This window comes from Sus scrofa, chromosome X, assembly GCF_054392235.1.
Source record: "Sus scrofa isolate SSC_HxYL_T2T_F1_AM1 chromosome X, Sscrofa_HxYL_maternal_Yorkshire_Landrace_v2.0, whole genome shotgun sequence".
Classification (NCBI taxonomy): Eukaryota; Metazoa; Chordata; class Mammalia; order Artiodactyla; family Suidae; genus Sus; species Sus scrofa.
Window position 1 is genome coordinate 49,220,936 of NC_139401.1, and position 24,711 is coordinate 49,245,646.

Consider the following 24,711-nt stretch of genomic DNA (forward strand, 5'->3'; position numbering starts at 1 on the left):
CTTTAGGACTTCTTTGTTCTTCTTTTTCTAATTCGTTTAGGTGGAGGGTTAAGTTGTCCATTTGGGATCTTTCTTCTTTTTGGAGAAAGGCCTGTATTGCTATAAATTTCCCTCTGAGCACTGCTTTCGCAGCATCCCATAGGTTTTAAGAGGTTGTGTCTTCATTATCATTTGTTTCAAGGTAGTTTTTAATTTCCTTCTTGATTTCCTCATTGACCCATTGGTTTTTTAGTAGCATGTTGTTTAGTCTCCATGTAGTAGGTTTTTTCTCTTTGCTTTTCCCGTGGTTGATTTCTAATTTCATGGCATTGTGGTCAGAGAAGATACTTGAGATAATTTCTACGCTCCTAAATTTATTGAGGTTAGCTTTGTGTCCCAATATGTGGTCAATTCTTGAGAATGTTCCATGAGCATTTGGGAAGAATGTGTATTCTGCTTTTTTTGGATGTAGTGTCCTGAAGATATCAATTAAGTCTAACTTTTCTATTGTTTCCTTTAGGATCTCTGTTGCTTTATTGGTTTTCTGTCTAGAGGATCTGTCCAGTGATGTGAGGGGGGTATTTAGGTCTCCTACTATGATTGTATTCTCATCAATATCTCCCTTTATGTCTGTTAATATTTGTTGTGTGTATCTGGGTGTTCCTATGTTTGGGGCATATATGTTGATGATAGTAACATCCTCTCCTTGGATGGATCCCTTAATCATTAAATAGTGTCCTTCTTTGTCTTTCTTTATGTCTTTTGTTTTAAAGTCTAATTTGTCTGATATGAGCGTTGCGACTCCTGCTTTTCTGTCATGTCTATTGGCGTGAAATATTTTTCCTCACCGGAAGGCAATGTTTTGCTTGAATGTCCTGCCTCTTACCGCGCCACCCCCCACCCTGGCCCCCTGCAATCACTGTACACTATGTGGGGGAAGCCTATTTTAACAACATGTGAAAGGTAGCTGAGGGAATGATAATATGGAACAAAACCACTGGGAAAAGATGGCTAAATATCAATGTTTCTAGAGTCCAGGGAAAACCACCCATCTCCTGCTTACCTCAAAAGTTGAGGCCTTCTGGGAAGAGTCCATTCTAGGTTGGTCTCTATTCCTAGCTTTCCTTGAGGATTGCCTCTTTCTCCCCCTTGCAAAGAGGAAGTCCCCTCCGCTAATATCCTTCATCCTAGGGATTTCTTATTCTCTCAACAGTGGGCTCTAGCCACATCTCCACCCTCCTCTGAATATGCAAATGCAGACAGACACTCACACACATGCCATAGTATTATCAGTAGTATAGAATAATCCCTAACCCATACATTTCTCAAAATTTAAATTGGTAGTCTAGATTAATGTCCAGAACTTAGTCTGCATCTCTGGGACCTCCAACCTCATTTCCTAATTGCCTGGCCATTACTGGTGCACTAATCTCTCATTGTCAGTTGGGCCTTCCATGGGGATGTAGGTATCAGCACACTTTCAATAGTCTGAAGTATGCATTAAGTAGTTCGTAAATTTAACAAAGTCAGTGTCTCCAGTTGATCTAATCTTTACTCTTACCTTTTAAAAGATTTAACCCCTGCAGATAACTACTGTTTCTCTGGCATCTCCATATAATCCTGTCGTAGTGGTTGCCCTCATCAGCATACAATCAGGCTCCCCTATCCTACATTTTAAACAGTACCTTCACTCATTGACACTTTCCTACCAATTATTGTTCCATATGTCTGCTGCTCTTCACAGAAAAACTTTCATGATACAGTTGTCTCTCCCTCCACCAAGTCCTACATCACCTTCTGTCCTCTAAACTGCCTTTTTCTTGTTCCCCAATATCTAGAATGATGTCAAGTCAAAGTATCATTCCACTGCTCCTGTTTGACTTCTTAGTAGCATTGAATGTGCTGCCTACTTCTGCTTCCTTGAAATCTACTGGATTTCATGAAATCTTTCTTTCTTGCTTTGGGAATCCTACTCTTTTACTCTTTTTTTTTTCTCCTTACCCTCTAAATTTGTCTACAGTTTGACATGCTCTAGGCTGTGGCTTTGGGCTATACTAAATTCTCCAGGTATCATTTCTACTCTAGCAGAGAAATGCATTTGGGACTATATCATTTCCTACTAGAAACTTTATATTTATTTGTTTTATAAGTAATTTAAATACTGTACATGTTATACATAGTCATATTTTATATGCATGCATATAGGCATATGTAGGTAATCCTAGCAAAACATTCTGAACACTCTGGGTACCTTTAGAGATTTTTTCTTATTTTTATTTTTCTTATTTATTTATTTTTATAACTCAATGAATTTATTACATTTATAGTTGTACAGTGATCATCACAATCCAATTTTATAGGATTTCCATCCAACAACTCCAGCACATCCCCCCACCCCCAAAACTGTCTCATTTGAAAACCATAAGTTTTTCAAAGTCTGGGAGTCAATATCTGTTCTGAGTAATATTCCATTGTGTATATGTACCACATCTTCTGGATCCACTCCTCTGTTGATGGACATTTAGGTTGTTTCCATATCTTGGCTATTGAAAAGAGTGCTGCAATGAACATCGGAGTACATGTGTCTTTTCAAGTCGTGATTTTCTCTGGATAGATGCCCAGGAGTGGGATTTCTGGATCAAGTGGTAGTTCTATGTTTAGTTTTCTGAGGAATCTCCGTACTGTTTTCCATAGTGGTTGCACCAATTTACATTCCCACCAACAGTGTACTAGGGTTCCTTTTTCTCCACACCCTCTCTAGCACTTACTGTTTGTAGACTTTTGGATGATGGCCATTCTGGCTGGTGTCAGGTGGTACCTCAGAGTGGTTTTGATTTGCATGTCTCTAATAATGAGTGATGTTGAACATCTTTTCATGTGTTTTTTGGCCATCTGTATGTCTTCTTTGGAGAAGTGTCCTTTAGATCTTCTGCCCATTTTTTAATGAGGTTGTTTTTTTTTTTTTTTTGGTATGGAGCTGCAGAAGGTGTTTATAAATTTTGGAGATTAATCCCTTGTCAGTTGATTCATTTGCAAAGATGTTCTCCCATTCTGTGGGTTGTCTTTTCATTTTGCTTATATAAATTTTGGAGATTAATCCCTTGTCAGTTGATTCATTTGCAAAGATGTTCTCCCATTCTGTGGGTTGTCTTCTCATTTTGCTTAGGGTGTCCTTTGCTATGCAGAAACTTTTATGTTTAATTATGTCCCATTTGTTTATTTTTGTTTTTATTGTCAATACTCTAAGAGGTGGATCTGAGAAGATGTTGCTGTCATTTATGTCAGAGAGTGTTTGGCCTCTGTTTTCCTCTAAGAGTTTGATAGTGTCTGGTCTCATATCTAGGTCTTAGATCCATTTGGAGTTTATTTTTGTGGGTGGTGTTAGGGAGTGTTCTAATTTCATTCTTTTTCTATGTGGCCGTCCAGTTTTCCAAGCACCACTTATTGAACAAGCTGTCCTTTCTCCATTGTATATTATTGCCATCTTTATCATAGATTCATTGGCTGTAGGTGCATGAGTTGAATTCTGGGCTTCCCATCCTGTTCCACGGATCTATATGTCTGTCTTTGTGCCAGTACCATATGGTTTTGGTGATTGTTGCTTTGTAGTATAGTCTGAAGTCCGGGAGCCTGATTCCTCCAGCTCCAGTTTTCTTTTTCAGGATGTCTTTGACTATTCTGGGTCTTTTGTGCTTCCAAACAACCTTTAAAATACTTTTTTTGAGTTCTGTGAAAAATGTTCTTGGTAATTTGATAGGGATCACATTGAATATGTAGATAGCCTTGGGTAGTATAGTCATTTTGATAATATTGACTCTTTCAGTCCAAGAGCATGGTATGTCTTTCCATCTATTTGTGTCATCCTTGAATTCTTTCATCAGTGTCTTATAATTTTCAGAGTACAGGTCTTTTGTCTCTTAATGTAGGTTTACTCCCAGGTATTTTATTCTTTAGGATGCAATAGTAAACAGGATTGCTTCCCTAATTTCTCTTTCTGATCTTTCATTGTTGGTGTATAGAAATGCAGTTGATTTCTGTGTATTAATTCTGTGTAGTAATTTTGTATCCTGTGACTATGCCAAATTAATTGATGAGCTCTAACAATTTTCTTATTTTTAAAAAGCAAATTTATTAAGACATAATTCAAGTACCATGAAACCCACCCTTTATAGTATACAAAATCTTGTTTTTTATATACACAGAATTGTGCAATCTCAACAAAATCTAATTTAAAAGGGTTTTTACCTTTTTAGAAAATTTTTTGTTACTATTTTCCCCAACACACTTTTTTATTCCACTGTACAGCATGGGGACCCAGTTACACATACATGTATACATAATTTTTTCTCCCATTGTCGTACTGTGTTGTCAGTATCTAGACATAGTTCTCAGTGCTACACAGCAGGATCTCATTGTTAATCCATTCCAAAAGCAATAGTTTGCATCCATTAACCACAAGCTCCCACTCCCTCCCACTCCCTCCCCCACCCCCATGCAACCATAAGTCTCTTCTCCAAGTCCATGATTTTCTTTTCTGAGGAGATGTTCATTTGTGCCCTATGTTAGATTCCAGATATAAGTGACATCACATGGTATTTCTCTTTCTCTTTCTGACTTAGTTCACTCAGTTTGAGAGTCTCTAGTTCCATCCATGTTGCTGCAAATGGAATTCTGTTGTTCTTTCTTATGGCTGAGTAGTATTCCATTGTGTATATATACCACTTCTTCCGAATCCAATCATCTGTCCTTGGACATTTGAGTTGTTTCCATGTCCTGGCTATTGTGAATAGTTCTGCAATGAACATGCGGGTGCATGAGTCTTTTTCCAGGGAAGTTTTGTCCAGGTATATGCCCAAGAGTGGGATTGCGGGATCATATGGAAGTTCTATGTGTAGATATATAAGGTACCTCCATACTGTTTTCCATAGTGGTTGTACCAGCTTACATTCCCACCAACAGTGCAGGAGGGTTCCCTTTTCCCCATACCCCCTCCAGCACTTGTTATTTGTGGACATATTAATGACGGCCATTCTGAATGGTGTGAGGTGGTATCTTGTGGTAGTTTTGATTTGCATTTCTCTAATAATCAGCGATGTTGAGCATTTTTTTCATGTGCTTGTTGGCCATCTGTATATCTTCCTTAGAGACATGTCTATTCAGGTCTTTTGCCCATTTTTCTATTGATTGATTGGCTTTTTTGCTGTTGGGTTGTATAAGTTGCTTGTATATTTTAGAGATTAAGCCCTTGTCAGTTGCATCATTTGAAACTATTTTCTCCATTCTGTAAGTTGTCTTTTTGGGTTTTTTTATGGTTTCCCTTGCTGTTCAAAAGCTTTTCAGTTTGATGAGGTCCCATGGGTTTATTTTTGCTCTAATTTCTATTGCTTTGGGAGACTGACCTGAGAAAATATTCATGAGGTTGATGTCAGAGAGTGTTTTGCCTGTGTTTTCTTCTAGGAGTTTGATGGTGTCCTGTCATATATTTAAGTCTTTCAGCCATTTGGAGTTTATTTTTGTGCATGGTGTGAGGGTGTGTTCTAGTTTCATTGCTTTGCATGCAGCTGTCCAGGTTTCCCAGCAATGCTTGCTGAATAGACTTTCTTTTTCCCATTTGATGTTCTTGCCTCCCTTGTCAAAGATTAATTGACCATAGGTGTCAGGGTTTATCTCTGGGTTCTCTATTCTGTTCCATTGGTCTGTCTGTCTGTTTTGATACCAGTACCACACTGTCTTGATGACTGCAGCTTTGTAATACTGCTTGAGGTCTGGGAGAGTTATGCCTCCTGCTTGGTTTTTGTTTCTCAGGATTGCTTTGGCAATTCTGAGTTTTTTGTTGTTCCATATAAATTTTTGGATTGTTTGTTGTAGTTCTGTGAAAAATGTCATGGGTAATTTGACAGGGATTGCACTGAATCTGTATATTGCTTTGGGTATTATGGGCATTTTTACAATATTAATTTTTCCAATCCAGGAGCATGGAATATCTTTCCATTTCTTTACATCTTCTTTAATTTTCTTTGTGTGTGTGTGTGTGTGTGTGTGTGTGTGTGTGTGTGTGTGTGTTTTCTTTAAAATTTCTTTTTTTTCCCACTGTACAGCAAGGGCATCAAGTTATCCTTACATGTATACATTACATTTTTTCCCCACCCTTTGTTCTGTTGCAACATGAGTATCTAGACATAGTTCTCAATGCTACTCAGCAGGATCTCCTTGTAAATCTATTCTAAGTTGTGTCTGATAACCCCAAGCTCCTGATCCCTCCAACTCCCTCCCTCTCCCATCAGGCAGCCACAAGTCTATTTTCCAAGTCTATGATTTTCTTGATTAATGTTTTATAGTTCTCAACATATAGGTTCTTTGCCTCCTTAGTCAGGTGTATTCCAAGGTTTGATTTTTTGGGGTGCAATTTTAAAAGGTATTGTGTTTTTGTACTCCTTTTCTAATATTTGTTAGTATAAATAAATGTTACTGATTTCTGAATGTTAATCTTATATCCTGCTACTTTGCTGAATTTGTTGATCAGTTCAAGTAGTTTTGGGGTTGAGTCCTTAGGATTTTCTATATATAGTATCATGTCATCTGCATACAGTGAGTTCACATTGTGACTCAGCCGAAATGAACCTGACTGGATTCCATGAGGTTTTTACCTTTTAAAATGAAACCCTATATCAGTACATCTAAAATACCTACAATCCAAATTTGAAATCAGCTAATACCAGATCTTCAAAGTACATGAATGAATTACTGACAATAATAAAGGAATAAATGGACAAATCCTCTCTCATTATTGTGGACCTTTAACATCTTTCTGCCAGATATTTACACTAGACAAAAAAATCACAAAGGATATTAAGTTGAACACCAGCAAACAACTTGACCTAACTGATATTCATGAAACCTAACACTTACCAAATTCAGAATATACATTCTTTGTGAGTGCACATGAGCTATGCACCAAGATAGAATGATTTCTGGGCCACAACATAGCTCAATAATTATCAGAAGACTGATATTATTCAGTGAGTATTATCCAGCCAGATCATTATTAAATGAGGTATCTATAATAAGAAGATATCAAAAATACCAAAATGAAACAATATATTTCTAAATTATGCATTCAGGAAGAAATTACAAGAGAATTTATAAAACATTTTTTAATTTTATTTTTTATTAAAATACAGTTGATTTACACTGTTGTGCCTATTTCTGCTGTACAGCAAAATGACCCAGTTATACATATATATACATTTTTTTCTTCATATTATCTTCCATCATGTTCCGTCCCAAGAGACTGGATATAGCTCCCTGTGCTATACAGTAGGACCTCATTGCTTATTCATTCTAAAGGTAATAGTTTGCATCTACTAACCCTAAACTTCCAGTCCATCCCACTCCCTTCTCCCTTGGCAACCACAAATCTGTTCTCCATGTCTGAGAGTCTCTTTCTATTTTTCATATAGGTTCTTTTGTGCTATAGTTTAGATTCCATATATTAAGTGATATTATATGGCAATTGTCTTTCTCTTTCTGACTTACCTCTAGTATGAGAATATCCAGTTATATCCACGTTGTTGCAAATGGCATTATTTCATTATTTTTGTGACTGAATAGTATTCCATTGTGTATATATACCACGTCTTCTTAATTCAGTCATCTGTTGATGGACACTTAGCATTGTGAATAGTGCTACAATGAACATAGGGGTGCATGTATCTTTTTGAATTATAGTATTGTCTGGATATATGCCCAAGAGTGGGATTGCTGGATCATATGGTAGTTCTATAATTAATTTCCTGAGGAACTTTCATACTGTTCTCCATGGTGGTTGTTCCAATTTACATTTCTACCAGCAATATAGGAGGATTCCCTTTTCTCCACACCCTCTCCAGCATTTGTTATTTGTAGATTTATTAATGACAGGCATTCTGGCCACTGTGAGGTGGTAGCTGATTGTAGTTTTTATTTGCGTTTCTCTAATAATTAATGATGTTGAGCATCTTTTCATGTGCCTATTGGTCATCCATATGTCTTCTTTGGAGAAATGTCTATTTAGGTCTTCTTCCCATTTTTCAATTGGGTTGCTTATTTGTTTGGTTGGTTTTTCTTTTTATGGCCACACTCATGGCATATGGAAGTTCCCAGGCTAGGGTTCAAATCGGAGCTGCAGCTGAGGCCTATGCTACAGCCACAGCAAGACCAGACAAGCTGCATATGAGACCTACACCACAGCTTGTGCCATTGCCAGATCCTTAACCCATTGAGCGAGGCCAGGGATCAAACCCACATCCTCATGGAGACTACATCTCTTCCTTAACCTGTTCAGCCACAATGTAAACTCTAAGTTGTTTGTTTTCATTGTTGAGTTGTATGAGTTGTTTCTATATTTTGGAGATAAAGCCCTGGTTGGTTTCATCGTTTGTAAAGATGTTCTCCCGTTTGCTGCATTGTCCTTTTGTTTATGGTTTCCTTTGCTGTGCAAAAAAATTGGGTTTAATTAGGTCCCATTGGTTTATTTTTGTTTTTATTGTCATTATTCTAGGAGATGTAACAAACAAGATATTGCTGTGATTTTGTCAAAGAACGTTGTGCCTATGTTTTCCTCTAGGAGTTTTATAGTATTTACATTTAGGTTTTTAATCCATTTTGAGTTTATTTTTGTATATGGTATTAGAGAATGTTCTAATTTCATTCTTGGTTACATGTAACTGTCCAGGTTTCCCAGCACTACTTATTGAAGATACTGTCTTTCTTTTACTGTATTTTCTTCCTTCTTTGTCTTAGATTAGTTGACCATAGGTGCTTGGGTTAATTTCTGGGCTTTCTATCCTGTTCCATTTATCTATATTCTTGCTTTTGTGCCAGTACCATAGTGTTTTGATGACTATAGCTTTGTAGTATAGTCTGAAGTCAGGAAGCCTGATTTCTCTACTTCCTTTTTGCTCTTACAATATTGCTTTGCCAACTAGGAGTCTTTTGGTTTCTATACAAATTTTAAAATATTTTGTCCTAGTTATTTGACAAATGTCATTGGTAATTTGATAGGTGTTGTGTTGAATCTGTAGATTGCCTTGTGTAGTATGCTCATTTTGACAATATTGGTTCTTCCAATCCAAGAGCATGGTACCTATTCCCATCTGTTTGTGTCATCTTCGATTTCTTTCATTGTTGTCTTATAGTTTTCAGAGTATAGGTCTTTTGTTCCTTAGGTAGGTTTATTCCTAGGTATTTAATTCTTTTTAATGTGATGGTAAATGGGATTGTTTCCCTAATTTCTCTTTCTGATCTTTCATTGTTATTATATAGAAATCCAATATATTTCTGTGTATTGATTTTGTATCCTGCAACTTTACCAAATTAATTGATGAGCTATAACATTTTTCTGTAGTGTCTTATATGTGGAATCTAAGAAAAAAACTAATAAATATAACAAAAAGAAAAATCTCACAGATATAGAGAACAAACTAGTGGTTACTAATAGGAAGAGGGAAGAAGAGGGGGAAAATGGGGTAAGTGATTAAGGGGCACAAACTACTATGTATAAAGTAAATAAGCTACAAAGACATATTGCACAGCACAGGAAATATAGCCAATATTTAATAATAGCTATAAGTGGAGTATAATCAATAAAAATTTTGAATAACTATATTATAGAACTGGAACTAATATCAATTTTAAATCAATTCTACCTCAATAGAAATTCTAGTGTTATAACAGTAAGCAAATAAATGCCACTTTAAATAATATAACTCCAAATATCTAAGAATAAATCTAGTAAAATTGTACAAAATTACAATACCAAAAACTACAAAATATCACTGAGAAATTTTAGAAGACCTTAGTAGATGCAGAAATACTAAAAAACTCAATAGTTTTATGTTAATTCTCCCCCAAACTGATCTATAGATTCATTTTGATCCCTATTAAAACTGCAGCAGACTTTTTGAAGAAATCGACAAATAGATTCAAAAATTACATAGAAAAAAATTAGATGAGTCAAGATAATCTCAAAAATATCACTTACATTACCCTACTTCAAGACTTGCTAAAGTTGCAGTAATCAAGACTAAAAGGGATTGACATAAGAGTAGACAAATAAATAAATGGAAAATAAAAGAAAATAATGGACTCTAGAAATAGACCCACATTCATGGTCAACTGATATTCATCCAAGGCATTAAGCAAATTCAGTAGGTCACAGTGTCAGTATCCTCTAGCCAAAGGCTTCCAGAAACATGCCTGTAATCAAACAAGTTGCAACAAGTGAGAAGACACAAAATGGAGAATCATGGGTTGTATCAATAGGCGAGGGTTTAAAAGAATCTAAGGATTTGAGCTTTGGTTGAATGATTTGGAGAGTGTCTAACAAAGGGAAGGTTCAATCTAGATTGAAGATTGGAAGACATGGGCAATTTTGTGATTGGATATCTCAATACAGGTTATATATAGGGAGAAAAGACCAGAAGGAGGATAAACTTCTAATTGGCAAAGGAAAGGTAATCATTTATTTTGGCCAAGAGAGGGAGGGTATAATATTTTATGGGTGGCACAGGGACATGTTTTCCTTGTGCTTAGACGATTATGGAGCAACCATGCTTTATCTCATTGTATCATGGTATCAGAGTAACATTGTCTGAGACTGGTATTTGTTGAAAACGCTTTTGTTTGTTAGGAGAATAACATAGCTCACCTGTGAATGCCAGGCCAGCTTCTGGATGTTAGGGACTCTTTTATCATTCTCAAGGAAAGCAGTTTTTTAATGTAAATAATCTTTTGGGGTGAATAATTTTAGACTGATGAAATAAAATTTCTATTTTAAGGCAGAACAAGAAAAAATTAAACACAAAATTCTGTCTTTGTGTTTGGGCCTTCTCCCTCCCTAATGAGCAGTGTGCATCTCCATTATACATTAACCACAGCTCCTCAAAAATGGGAGTGCCTGCTCAACCGTAAAGGTAAATTTTTTCCTGGAAAAGAATAGAGTTCTTTCCCAACTCCATAAGGGTTGATGGTGACTTACTGTTCTTTTTATATGTGTTTACAATTGAGCAGGCACTCCCAAATATCTTCAAATCCCAGGACCACCAAATTTAACTGGAAATTCTTAATTTTCTGACATTGAATTATCCTAAACAAGAACAAATGAAAATTTTCTATTTGTTTGAGTTTACTTTGTGTTTTTTACAAATATTAGTAATATTGCTCAGTATATGTAAAAAGTATTCCTTTTTTTTTATTTTCCCACTGTACAGCAAGGGGGTCAGGTGATCCTTACATGTATACATTACAACTACATTTTTCCCCCAGCTTTTCTTCTGTTGCAACATGAGTATCTAGACAAAGTTCTCAATGCTATTCAGCAGGATCTCCTTGTAAATCTATTCTAAGTTGTGTCTGATAAGCCCAAGCTCCCGATCCCTCCCACTCCCTCCCCCTCCCATCAGGCAGCCACAAGTCTCTTTTCCAAGTCCTGGAATCTAATATCCAGAAAAAATGAACATCTCCTCAGTAAAAAGTATTCCTATGTATCTTTCCTATTTTAAATGTATTTATACTCAACCCCAAAACTCCTTGAACTGATTAACAAATTCAGCAAAGTAGCAGGATATAAGATTAACATTCAGAAGTCAGTTGCATTTCTGTATACCAGCAATGAAATTTTAGAAAAGGAATACAAAAATACGACATCTTTTAAAATTGCACCTCACAAAATCAAATACCTCGGAATCCACCTGACCAAGGAGGTAAAGGACCTATATGCCAAGAACTATAAAACTTTCATCAAAGAAATCAAAGAAGATGTAAAGAAATGGAAAGATATTCCATGTTCCTGGATTGGGAAAATCAATATTGTGAAAACGGCCATACTACCCAAAGCAAACTGCAGATTCAATGCAATCCCTATCAAATTACCCATGACATTTTTCACAGAACTAGAACAAACAATCCAAACATTTATATGGAACCACAAAAGACCCAGAATCGCCAAAGCAATCCTGAGAAACAAAAACCAAGCAGGAGGCATCACTCTCCCAGACTTCAAGAACTACTACAAAGCCACAGTCATCAAAACAGTGTGGTACTGGTATCAAAACAGACAGACAGACCAATGGAACAGAATAGAGAACCCAGAGATAAACCCTGACACCTATGGTCAATTAATCTTTGACAAGGGAGGCAAGAACATCAAATGGGAAAAAGAAAGTCTATTCAGCAAGCATTGCTGGGAAACCTGGACAGCTGCATGCAAAGCAATGAAACTAGAACACACCCTCACACCATGCACAAAAATAAACTCCAAATGGCTGAAAGACTTAAATATATGACAGGACACCATCAAACTCCTAGAAGAAAACACAGGCAAAACACTCTCTGACATCAACCTCATGAATATTTTCTCAGGTCAGTCTCCCAAAGCAATAGAAATTAGAGCAAAAATAAACCCATGGGACCTCATCAAACTGAAAAGCTTTTGCACAGCAAAGGAAACCCAAAAGAAAACAAAAAGACAACTTCCAGAATGGGAGAAAATCGTTTCAAATGATGCAACTGACAAGGGCTTAATCTCTAGAATATATAAGCAACTTATACAACTCAACAGCAAAAAAACCAATCAATCAATGGAAAAATGGGCAAAAGACCTGAATAGACATTTCTCCAAAGAAGATATACAGATGGCCAACAAACACATGAAACAATGCTCAACATCGCTGATTATAAGAGAAATGCAAATCAAAACTACCATGAGATACCACCTCACACCAGTCAGAATGGCCATCATTCATAAGTCCACAAATAACAAGTGCTGGAGGGGCTGTGGAGAAAAGGGAACCCTCCTGCACTGCTGGTGGGAATGTCAACTGGTACAGCCACTATGGAGAACAGTTTGGAGATACCTTAGAAATCTATACATAGAACTTCCATATGATCCCGCAATCCCACTCTTGGGCATCTATCCGGACAAAACTCTACTTAAAAGAGACACATGCACCCGCATGTTCATAGCAGCACTATTCACAATAGCCAGGACATGGAAACAACCCAAATGTCCATCGGCAGAGGATTGGATTCGGAAGAAGTGGTATATATACACAATGGAATACTACTCAGCCATAAAAAAGGATGACATCATGCCATTTGCAGCAACATGGATGGAACTAGAGAATCTCATCCTGAGTGAAATGAGCCAGAAAGACAAAGACAAATACCATATGATATCCCTTATAACTGGAATCTAATATCCAGCACAAATGAACATCTCCTCAGAAAAGAAAATCATGGACTTGGAGAAGAGACTTGTGGCTGCCTGATGGGAGGGGGAGGGAGTGGGAGGGATCGGGAGCTTGGGCCTATCAGTCACAACTTAGAATAGATTTACAAGGAGATCCTGCTGAATAGCATTGAGAACTTTGTCTAGATACTCATGTTGCAACAGAAGAAAGGGTGGGGGAAAAAAGTAATTGTAATGTATACATGTAAGGATAAATTTATCCCCTTGCTGTACAGTGGGAAAATTTTTAAAAAATTGTATTTATTGTAATTCTTTGCAATCTCTAATTAGTGTTTTTTTATATAAAAGCTATTAAAATATTTATGGTAACTTACTATCTGGCTTATCGTATTGAACTGTCTTCTCGTTTGAAAAAATCTTATCATTGATTCTGTTGAGTGTTTCAGTTATATGAACATATCCTCTGAAAATAGAGGTAGTTTTTGTTTTGTTTTGTCTTTTTGTCTTTTCTAAGGCCACACCCGCGGCACATGGAGGTTTCCAGGCTAGGGTTCTAATCAGAGCTGTGGCTGCCGGCCTATGCCAGAGCCACAGCAACGCCAGATCTGAGCTACGTCTGTGACCTACACCACAGCTCACCGCAGTGCCGGATCCTTAACTCACTGAGCAAGGCCAGGGATCAAACCTACAACCTCATGGTCCCTAGTCGGATTTGTTAACCACTGAGCCACGATGGGAACTCCATAGAGGTAGTTTTAATTTTTCAAGTTCTTATACCTCAAATTGATCTCTAACTGATTTATCTAATTGCATTAGTTAATACCTCTAGGGGAATAATGAATATTGAAGGGGTGTGCATCCTTTCCTTTGTCTTGATCTCTTAAAGTCTTTTTTATGAGTTTCATTTTTATTCATTTATTTACATTTAGATTTCACCTGTAAGAGAGATATATGATATTTTTCTTTGTCTGACTTATTTCACTTAGCATGATGGTCTCGATGTCCATCCATGCTCTCAAAAGTGGAAATGTCAATTTTTTCTATGGCTAAATAATATTCCATTCCACAGTTTCTTTATCCATTCATCCATTAATGAACACTTAGGTTGTTTCCATATCATGGATTATGTAAAATGGATTCAGTGTATCAATACTAAGAAAGTTGATGAATTTAGTACAAAGTGTGCATTTGTGTGTATAATACACAATATTTATGTATTATGAGTCTGTATCATTCTTTTTGGTGTTGTATTATTAAGTTTAAGTATCAATGTTTTAGTGGCCTCACCCCAAAACAATTGTGCAGTTTTCCTTCATTTTCAATGCTCTGGAACAGTGCTAGAGCACTGGGACTATCTGGTCTTTGAATATTGGGAGATTTCCCCTTTGAAATCATGTAAGCCTAGTGCTTTCTTGGGATAGTTATAATTTTATTTTTTTCTTTCTATAGAAATTGATTCCTTTCTGCTTTCTATCTCTAATAGATTCAACTGTAATAAACATTGTTTTTCTGTGGAATCATACATTTCATCTAGGTTTCAATTTCATATATATATATACATAGTGCACAGAAAGATATTTTATTATTTTTTTAAAATACTACTGTTTCAATGGTTATCCCTTATACTGTCTTAGATTGTACATTTGTAATTGCTATGTTTTTATTAAGTTGTCTATTTAGTGATTTTTTTTACTGAAATCCTATCATTTTATTAACTAGATCTGGCATTTATCTCTCCTTTAACTCATTATTTTCCCTTTTCTTCTTTACTTTCCTTCTTTGGCTTTCTTTTCATTTATTTTGCTGCTCTTTTTAAAATAGATTTTTAAAAATTCCACGTGGAAGTCCTTGTGTGATTTCATGTTTTATTTTTAATTTATAGTCTTATTACATTGTAATCAGATACTGCTGTTTGTCATACTTCTTTAAGGAATAAGATGAAGTTTTATTTGTAAGCTAAAGATAAAGATTTTTAAGCAAAGTCCAGATAGCCAAAAGGGTTTTTTAAGTTTATATATGTGTATATGCAGGCTATAAATGAAAAAATTGAAAATAATTTTATTTTTTACCATTAACATGAACTTCTGTTTATCAAAAGATACTATTCAGAGAATAAAAAGGTAAGTCACAGAATGCTATGCATAGTTGCAATACAAGTCTGCTAAAATGTTATCTTGTTTAATATATGTAAAGAACAATAAAAATTAATTTTAAAAAACAAGACAGATAAATCAATAGAAAAATGCAAAACTGTGGACTAGGTACTTCACAAAACAAGATTCCAAATTACTAAAAATTATATGATAAAAGGGCTTGATATCATTATGCAAGAGGTATTAAACCTATAATGACACGCCTATGGCACATCTTACATGACAACTTTTTTATTGACGTATAATGGATTTATAATATTGTGTTGTAAATCAGATGTACAACAAATAATTTGGGGGAGATTTTAAGATTATATTCATTTATACGTTATTACAAGATATTGGGTATAATTCCCTGTGCTATACAGTAAGTCTTTTTTGTTTCTCTACTTTATGTATAGTAGTTTATATCTGTTAACCCCATACTCCTAATTTGTCCCCCACTCCCTTTCTCCTTTGGTTACTATTAGTTGGTTTTCTACATCTGTGAGTCTGTTTTGTAAATATATTCATTTGTATTATTTTTTAGTTTGCACATATAAGTGCTATCATATAGTATTTGTCTTTCTCTAACTTATTTCACTAATCATAATATGGCTGAATAATATTCCATTGTATGTATATACCATATCTTCTTAAGCTAATAGTCTATTGAGGGGCATTTGGGTTTCTTCCATTCCTTGTCAATTATAAATAGTGGGGCTATGAACATTGGGGTGCATGTACCTTTTCAAATTAGAGGGTTTTTTTTCCAGATATTTATACAGAAATGGGATGGCTGGATCATATGGTGGCTCCATTTTTAGTTTTTTAAGGAACTTCCATACTGTTTCCATAGTGGCTGCACCAATGTACATTCCCACCAAAAGTGTAGGAGGGTTCCTTTTTCTCCACACACTCTCCAGCACTCATTATTTGTAGACTTTTTGATGGCCGTTCTGACCTGACATGGTACATCATTGTAGATCTGATTTGCGTTTCTCTAATAATTATCAATGCTGAGCACCTTTTCATGTGATGGTTATCCATTGTGTATCTTCTTTGGATGTCTATTTAAGTCTTCTGCCCATTTTTTGATTGGGTCATTTGCTTTTTTTTAAACTGAGTTGTGCGAGATATTTGTATATGTTGGAAATTAAGCCCTTGTTGGTCACATGGTTTGCAGATATTTTCTCCCAGTCTGTAGGTTGTCTTTTCGTTTTGTTTATAGTTTGCTTTGCTGTGTAAAGCTTTTAAGTTTGATTAGGTCCCATTTGGTCATTTTTGCTTTTATTTCTTTTGACTTAGGAGACTGACCTAAGAAAGTATTAGTATGATTTATACCAAATAGTGTTTTTTCTATGATCTCTTCTGGGAGTTTTATGGTATCATGTCTTACATTTAGGTCTTTAAACCACATTGAGCTTATTTTTGCACATAGTGTGAGGGAATATTCTAATTTTATTGTTTTACATGTGGCTGTCCAGCTTTCCCAACCTCACTTGTTGAAAAGACAGTCTTTTCTCCATTACAAATTCTTCCATCTTTTGTCATAGATTAATTGACCATAGATGTGTGGGTTTATTTCTGGACTTTATCATGTTCCATTGATCTATATGTCTGTTTCTGTGCTGATACCACTCTGTTTTGATTGCTGTATCTTTATAGTATAGTCTGAATTCTGGAAGAGCTATATATTTAGCTTTGTTCTTTTTTTTCGAAACACAGCTGCTATCTATGCCACACCTGTGGCAATGCCAGATCCTTAATCCACTGTGCAGGGTGGGAGAATAAACCCATGCCTCAGCAGCAACCCCAGCCTCTGCAAAGACAATGCTAGATCCTTAACCCTCTGTGCCACAGTAGAAACTCCCCAGCTTTGTTCTTTTTCCTCAGTATTGCTTGGAAAATTCTGGGTCTTTTGTGGCTCAATATAAATTTCAGGATTAATTTTTCTAGTTCTGTGAAAAACATCATGGGTATTTTGATAGGGATTGCATGAAATCTGTAGGTTGGTCCGGGTAGTACAGTCATTTTAAGAATATTAATTCTTCCAATCCAAGAGCACAAGATAGCTTTCCATTCTTTGAGTAACCTTCAATTTCCTTTATTGTTTTAGTTTTTAACATATAGGTCTTTCCTATCTGCCAACTTGAATGGCTCAAAACAGAAAAAACAATGCCCACTTTTGATGAAATTGTGAGGAAATTTGTATTGTAATACACAGATGATCAAAGTGTAAATTGACATGACTGTTTTGGAAATCTCTTTGGTAGCATATAATAAAGATGAACTTATGCAATTTTCTGTGACATAGAACTTCCACATCTGGATAAATACTCAGGGAAATCCATATACATGAGTATAATTATCACAGAAAAATACAAAATTGTCCCTACAACACAATACGAAATATCCCAGATGAAAAATAAATACTTGAATGTCCATAATGATTAAAATTTAATGAGTAAATTATACTCTATTCATATGATGGAATACAATGTAACATTATAATGATTGAATAACTACCAGACCCAGGAGCATGGATAAAACACAGGAAAATGATGTTAACTGAAAGGATCTAAACACAAAAGACGCTACAACATATGATTCAATTTACATAAATTTAAAACCAGACAAAACCGAACCATGATACTGGCAGTGTGGATTGTGGTTACTTTTGCAGAAGAGGAATCAGGATGACTGGAAAGTGGCACAGAGGGCCTTGTGGGGAGTTATAAAATATACTACCATTTGTGATGAGTGGGATTTACATAGGTATGCTCACTTTGTGAAATTTTATGGAGCAGCACACTCATAATTTCTATACTTTTCCATATGTTTGTTATACTTTAATAGATGTACATATGAAAAAACTGGGAGATGGAGGAGTGTATAGCAGGAAGTACAATGGAGTTATCCTGAAATTTGATTCTCCAGACCAGGGAATTTCCTGACTCTAAGAAAATTTAAATATGCAATTAAAAATAATTATGGTTTCAAATATGTAGTGTTTTGAGATTATTTTTCCTTAACCTTGGATGAATCTTCTAAGAATGAATATCTCATCAGTTAAGAAGAAATTCAATTAAATCATTAACGAAAGATGCACTTCTTGGAGTTCCCCTTGTGGCTCAGCAGTAATGAACCCGACTATGATCCATAAGTATGTGGGTTGGATCCCTGGCCTTGCTCAATGGGTTAAGGATCCAGCATTGCCGTGAGCTGTGGTGTAGGTCCCAGATGCGGCTTGGATGCCAAATTACGATGGCTGTGGCATAGGCAAGCAGCTGCAGCTCCTATTTAATTCCTAGCCTGGGAACTTCCAAATGCCACAGGTGCAGCCCTAAAAAGGAAAAAAAATGCATTTCTTTCTTGTTCCCATTCCTTTGTCTTTTCATAGTCTAATAAAATGAAATCTAATACTTTTTATTTGACTAGCCCGTATGGTATACTATCATTGTAAACTACTGTCTGTAAGTTAGCTCCCTTTCTGGTTATCCACCTTCCAATCAATCAATTTATTTCATAAGTAAAAAGAAAGATGTTTACATGTAGTGATTTTCAACCACTGTCAGAACTAGCTAATTCTGAATGTTGCAAATTTGATATAATATATTGTCTACTTTCATATTTTTATAGCTCTTGATTTCTTAGCAATTGCTATTTTAATAAATTTATGAAATAGTTATTTTTCATTTATTAATTCACATAAATCTCCCCCTGTTATATTCTGTAAATATGTCTTATGTTTTCAACCAAACTATGCAATCAATTTACACCGTGATTACAAGGTGTTTTTTTTTTTTTTTCTGTCTTCATAGGGCCACACACAAGGCATATGGAAGTTCCCAGGCTAGGGGTCAAAACTGAGCTACAGCTGCTGGCCTGCACCACAGCCACAGCAATGCCACATCCAAGCAACATCTGCGACCTACACCACAGTGCACGGCAACACTGGAACCCCACTTAACCCACTAAGCGAGACCAGGGATTGAACCAGAGTCCTTATGGTTACTAGTCAGATTCATTTCCATTGAGCCACGATGGGAACTTCCACAAGTTTTTTTAATAATCAGTATTTTTATGTTGAATTTTATTTATCATCAATGAAAATTCACTTCTGTAAATTCACAATTGTTTTTCTCAAAAGGCCCACACTTTCAAGTTTCCAGAATTGACCCATTTGAAATTTTTAACAGCAAAATCAGTGTTTACACATGACCTACTTTATCTATGATCAAATCAGTTTCTCCATGGTTCTAGATCACTGGGGGTAGGGCCAGGCTTCTCTTCCCACTACGCAGTCTAGAAAATATCCCTTCTCCCACTCTTTCCTCACTCCTCCTTTAGAGAGAAGACCGATGTCATGGGTCAGACTCCAGAACACTGTGAGCAGTACCACTGTGCACCGGGATGGGACACCCATGCTTGGAGGACATGTCCATGCCCTTCTTTCTCTTATGATACTAAGTGCCAGGTAAGCTGAGCTAGTGCCTACCTGTCGAGGTGGGTGCTCTCACATCACTCTCTCTTGCTTTCTTCTCACTGAAGGTCTTGGGCTCTGCCACATTTGCACATTAGGGGTCAGCTGGTGGTAAGAGGTAGAATTAGAGTCAAAAAGATCCTGCTTCATTCTTGAGCCCAAGCCTGTCCTTCGCCCCAACTCAACCAGAAGGTGCTACACTGAGGGGCACTGGGAACTGGCCCAGGGAATGATAGTCCAGATTCCTCTGTGAATGTCTCCTTTAGGCAAAGGCCTGAGAGAGGGCAGAGGGGCAGCATCAGGTAGAAGGAGCGCACTATCACTCTCAACAAATACTTGTCTGAACAAATACTTGTCCCCTAATGACAGGTTCTCACCAGTATCTCTTCACCTTAACACATCTCTCACTCTATGGCAGTTGGTGAACACAAGTACCCAAATATCATAACCCACATTGAAATGTCACAGGTACCCATTCAAATAGACATGCCCTCAGGTGTTGCCATGCTCTCATCCAGAGGCCAGCACTTGGTGTTTGCAGGGACAGTGTGGACTCAACTCATGAACAGATCAGGTAAATATCTGATGATAGTTAAGGCCTCCTCTATTCCAGTGGTTTCCCAACACCTGCTTTCCATCAGGGGCTCATGCACCAATGTCAGGTACCATGAAGCCAGTGTTCTTGTTCTTAAAATGGTCCCACTGTTACATGTTGTCCTTGTTTAGACCTCATATTATCTCTTTGCATTTGGGCCTTGACATTTATACTATCCAAACTGCAAACACATTTCATGGCCAGCTCTATAGCTTCTGCCTGTTCTCAGAATTGGCCAATTCCAGTCATCTTCAGTAACTAATCCCATGTATCTAGTTACTATCTTTTCTTGCACACAATATTGTTTTCCTCACATTGTGCAATTACCTTGAGGTAGATAACACTTGTCTCTACTGCTATTAAAAAAAAGTGCCTTTCAGTTGTCACTACGTTGTATATTTAAAATTTTTTTCTTTAGTAAAGTTTTGCAGATGTCCTGCAGCATCACTACCACTTACTAATATATATATTTTGTTCATTGCACAAAAATCTCACACTTCTAGGTCCATGTCTACTATGAATAGAGTCAAAATGGAATGGGATAAATTTATGCTGGGTGATCAGTTTCCAAGTATGCTCCCACACGAGCAGGTGGAGTCTCCTCTATAGTCTCTATAATCCTTCTAAACTGAGTGTTCCAAAACAGTTTCTCCAACACTGGAAAATCAATTCTCTGTTCCCATAGACTCTCATCATGCCCACATTCCTCTGCCACCCTAAAATAAATTCACTGCTGACATCACACCCATATCACATGGTACTATCACTCAAATTGAACCCTAGTGAAAAAAATGGTCACACACAAAATACTCCCTAACTCATGCTTAGGAACTGAGAAAGAAAGTCATTACGGCAAATTTAAGATTGATGTGGTACATGGTTTCAGAATGGGAGAGACTTTTTCCTTTCAGTTCATCTGAATACTAAATATCTTGGATAAAAGACTCAGTAACAGATAATACTACAAATACCAGAACATCGGAGTTCCTGTCGTGGCACAGCGGAAATGAATCTGCCTAGGAACCATGAGGGTGTCGGTTCGATCCCTGGCCTTGCTCAGTGGGTTATGGATATGGCGTTGCCATGAGCTGTGGTGTCGGTGGCAGACGTGGCTCAGATCTGGCATTGCTGTGGCTCTGGTATAGGCCGGCAGCCACAGCTCTGATTAGACCCCTAGTCTGAAAACCTCCATATGCCATGGGTGTCCCCCTAAAAAGACAAAAAGACTAAATACCGTAACATGGAGAATTTTAACACAACGCATAACTTGAGAAACATTTCAAAGTTGGCAATTTATTTTTTATCACTCACTTTGGTGCTTAATAGTCATGGTTGTCAACATTTATTTATTCCAGAAGACAAACTGTTTCACGGCTCTTGAATATAAGTTCCCTATTTAGTAGATTTATTTTTATCTAACAAATTAAAAATATCAGCATGAGCAATTTTGGTAAGAGGATTAGATAGCATCCCAGTATTCCAGAGAGGGGCATGGGTACTTCATCATGAAACATTTAAAGAATTTCCAAAGGAAACTTTTAGCAATGACAAATACAGCAGTTTATACTATTCACTACATGAAAGAGGAGGCCTCTATAATTCCTGTCTGTTCATTTTTAATGTATTTATTTTTCATTGTGGCATTTTTTGTAACAGTGAAAGTTTTTTTTCTATTTCTAAAAGTTGAAGTATAGTTGATGTACAATATTATATAAGTTAGAGGTGTACGATATTGTGATTCACAATTTTTAAAGTTTATACTCCATTTATAATTATTATAAAATATTGGCTTATCTCTTGTGTTGTATCCTTGTAGCATATTTTATACATAAGAGTTTGAACCTCTTAATCTCCTACACCTATACTGCCTCTCCTAAATTGCCAATTCTTCCCTCTCCTCACTGGTAATCACTAGTTTGTTTTCTATATCTGTGAGAGTCTTTCTTTTTTGTTATATTCAATAGTTTGTTGTATTTTTTTTTTAGATTCCACATGTGATATCATAAAGTATTTGTCTTTGTCTGACTTATTTCACTTAGCATAATACCCTCCAATTCTATCCATGTTGTTACAAATGGCAAAGTTTCATACTTTTTTGGAGTTCCCTGGTGGCCCTAATGGGATCTGGTGTTGTCACTGCTGTGGCACCCTAACCCCAGAACTTCCTCATGCCACAGGCTCAGTTAAAAACAATTTAATTCTTCTCAATGTCTGATTAATAGCCCATTGTGTGTGTGTGTGTGTGTGTGTGTGTGTGTGTGTGTGTATCACATCTTTTTTTAGCCAATTGTCTGTTGATGAACACTTAAGCTGCTCCCATATCTTGGTTATTGTAAATAATGCTACTATGAACATTGGGATGCATGTGTCTTTCTGAATTAGTGTTTCAGTTGTTTTTTTTTAATATATAGCCAAGAGTGGACTTGCTACACCACATGGTAGTTCTATTTTTAGTGTTTTGAAAAAATTACTTATGGTTTTCCATAGTGGCATAGCGGCTGCACCAAATTACATTTCCACCAACAGTGTATGAGGGCTCGCTTTTCTCCACATCCTTGCCAACATTTATTATTTATGTTCTTTTTTTTTTTTTTTTTTAATTTTATTTTCCCACTGTACAGCAAGGGGGTCAGGTTATCCTTACATGTATACATTACAATTACAGTTTTTCCCCCACCATTTCTTCTGTTGCAACATGAGTATCTAGACATAGTTCTCAATGCTATTCAGCGGGATCTCCTTGTAAATCTATTCTACGTTGTGACTGATAAGCCCAAGCTCCCGATCCCTCCCACTCCCTCCCCCTCCCATCAGGCAACCACAAGTCTCTTCTCCAAGTCCATGATTGATTTTCTTTTCTGAGGAGATGTTCATTTGTGCTGGATATTAGATTCCAGTTATAAGTGATGTCATATGGTATTTGTCTTTGTCTTTCTGGCTCATTTCACTCAGTATGAGATTCTCTAGTTCCATCCATGTTGCTGCAAATGGCATGATGTCATCCTTTTTTATGGCTGAGTAGTATTCCATCGTGTATATATACCACATCTTCCGAATCCAATCCTCTGTCGATGGACATTTGGATTGTTTCCATGTCCTGGCTATTGTGAATAGTGCTGCAATGAACATGCGGGTGCATGTGTCTCTTTTAAGTAGAGCTTTGTCCGGATAGATGCCCAAGAGTGGGATTGCGGGATCATATGGAAGGTCTATGTATAGATTTCTAAGGTATCTCCAAACTGTTCTCCATAGTGGCTGTACCAGTTTACATTCCCACCAACAGTGCAGGAGGGTTCCCTTTTCTCCACAGCCCCTCCAGCACTTGTTATTTGTGGATTTATTAATGATGGCCATTCTGACTGGTGTGAGGTGGTATCTCATGGTAGTTTTGATTTGCATTTCTCTTATAATCAGCGATGTTGAGCATTTTTTCATGTGTTTGTTGGCCATCTGTATATCTTCCTTGGAGAAATGTCTATTCAGGTCTTTTGCCCATTTTTCCATTGATTGATTGGTTTTTTTGCTGTTGAGTTGTATAAGTTGCTTGTATATTCTAGAGATTAAGCCCTTGTCGGTTGCATCATTTGAAACGATTTTCTCCCATTCTGGAAGTTGTCTTTTTGTTTTCTTTTGGGTTTCCTTTGCTGTGCAAAAGCTTTTCAGTTTGATGAGGTCCCATGGGTTTATTTTTGCTCTAGTTTCTATTGCTTTGGGAGACTGACCTGAGAAAATATTCATGATGTTGATGTCAGAGAGTGTTTTGCCTATGTTTTCTTCTAGGAGTTTGATGGTGTCCTGTCGTATATTTAAGTCTTTCAGCCATTTGGAGTTTATTTTTGTGCATGGTGTGAGGGTGTGTTCTAGTTTCATTGCTTTGCATGCAGCTGTCCAGGTTTCCCAGCAATGCTTGCTGAATAGACTTTCCTTTTCCCATTTGATGTTCTTGCCTCCCTTGTCAAAGATTAATTGACCATAGGTGTCAGGGTTAATTTCCAGATTCTCTATTCTGTTCCATTGGTCTGTCTGTCTGTTTTGATACCAGTACCACACTGTTTTGATGACTGTGGCTTTGTAGTATTTCTTGAAGTCTGGGAGAGTTATGCCTCCTGCTTGGTTTTTGTTTCTCAGGATTGCTTTGGCGATTCTGGGTCTTTTGTTGTTCCATATAAATGTTTGGATTGTTTGTTCTAGTTCTGTGAAAAATGTCATGGGTAATTTGATAGGGATTGCATTGAATCTGTAGATTGCTTTGGGTAGGATGGCCATTTTCACAATATTGATTTTTCCAATCCAG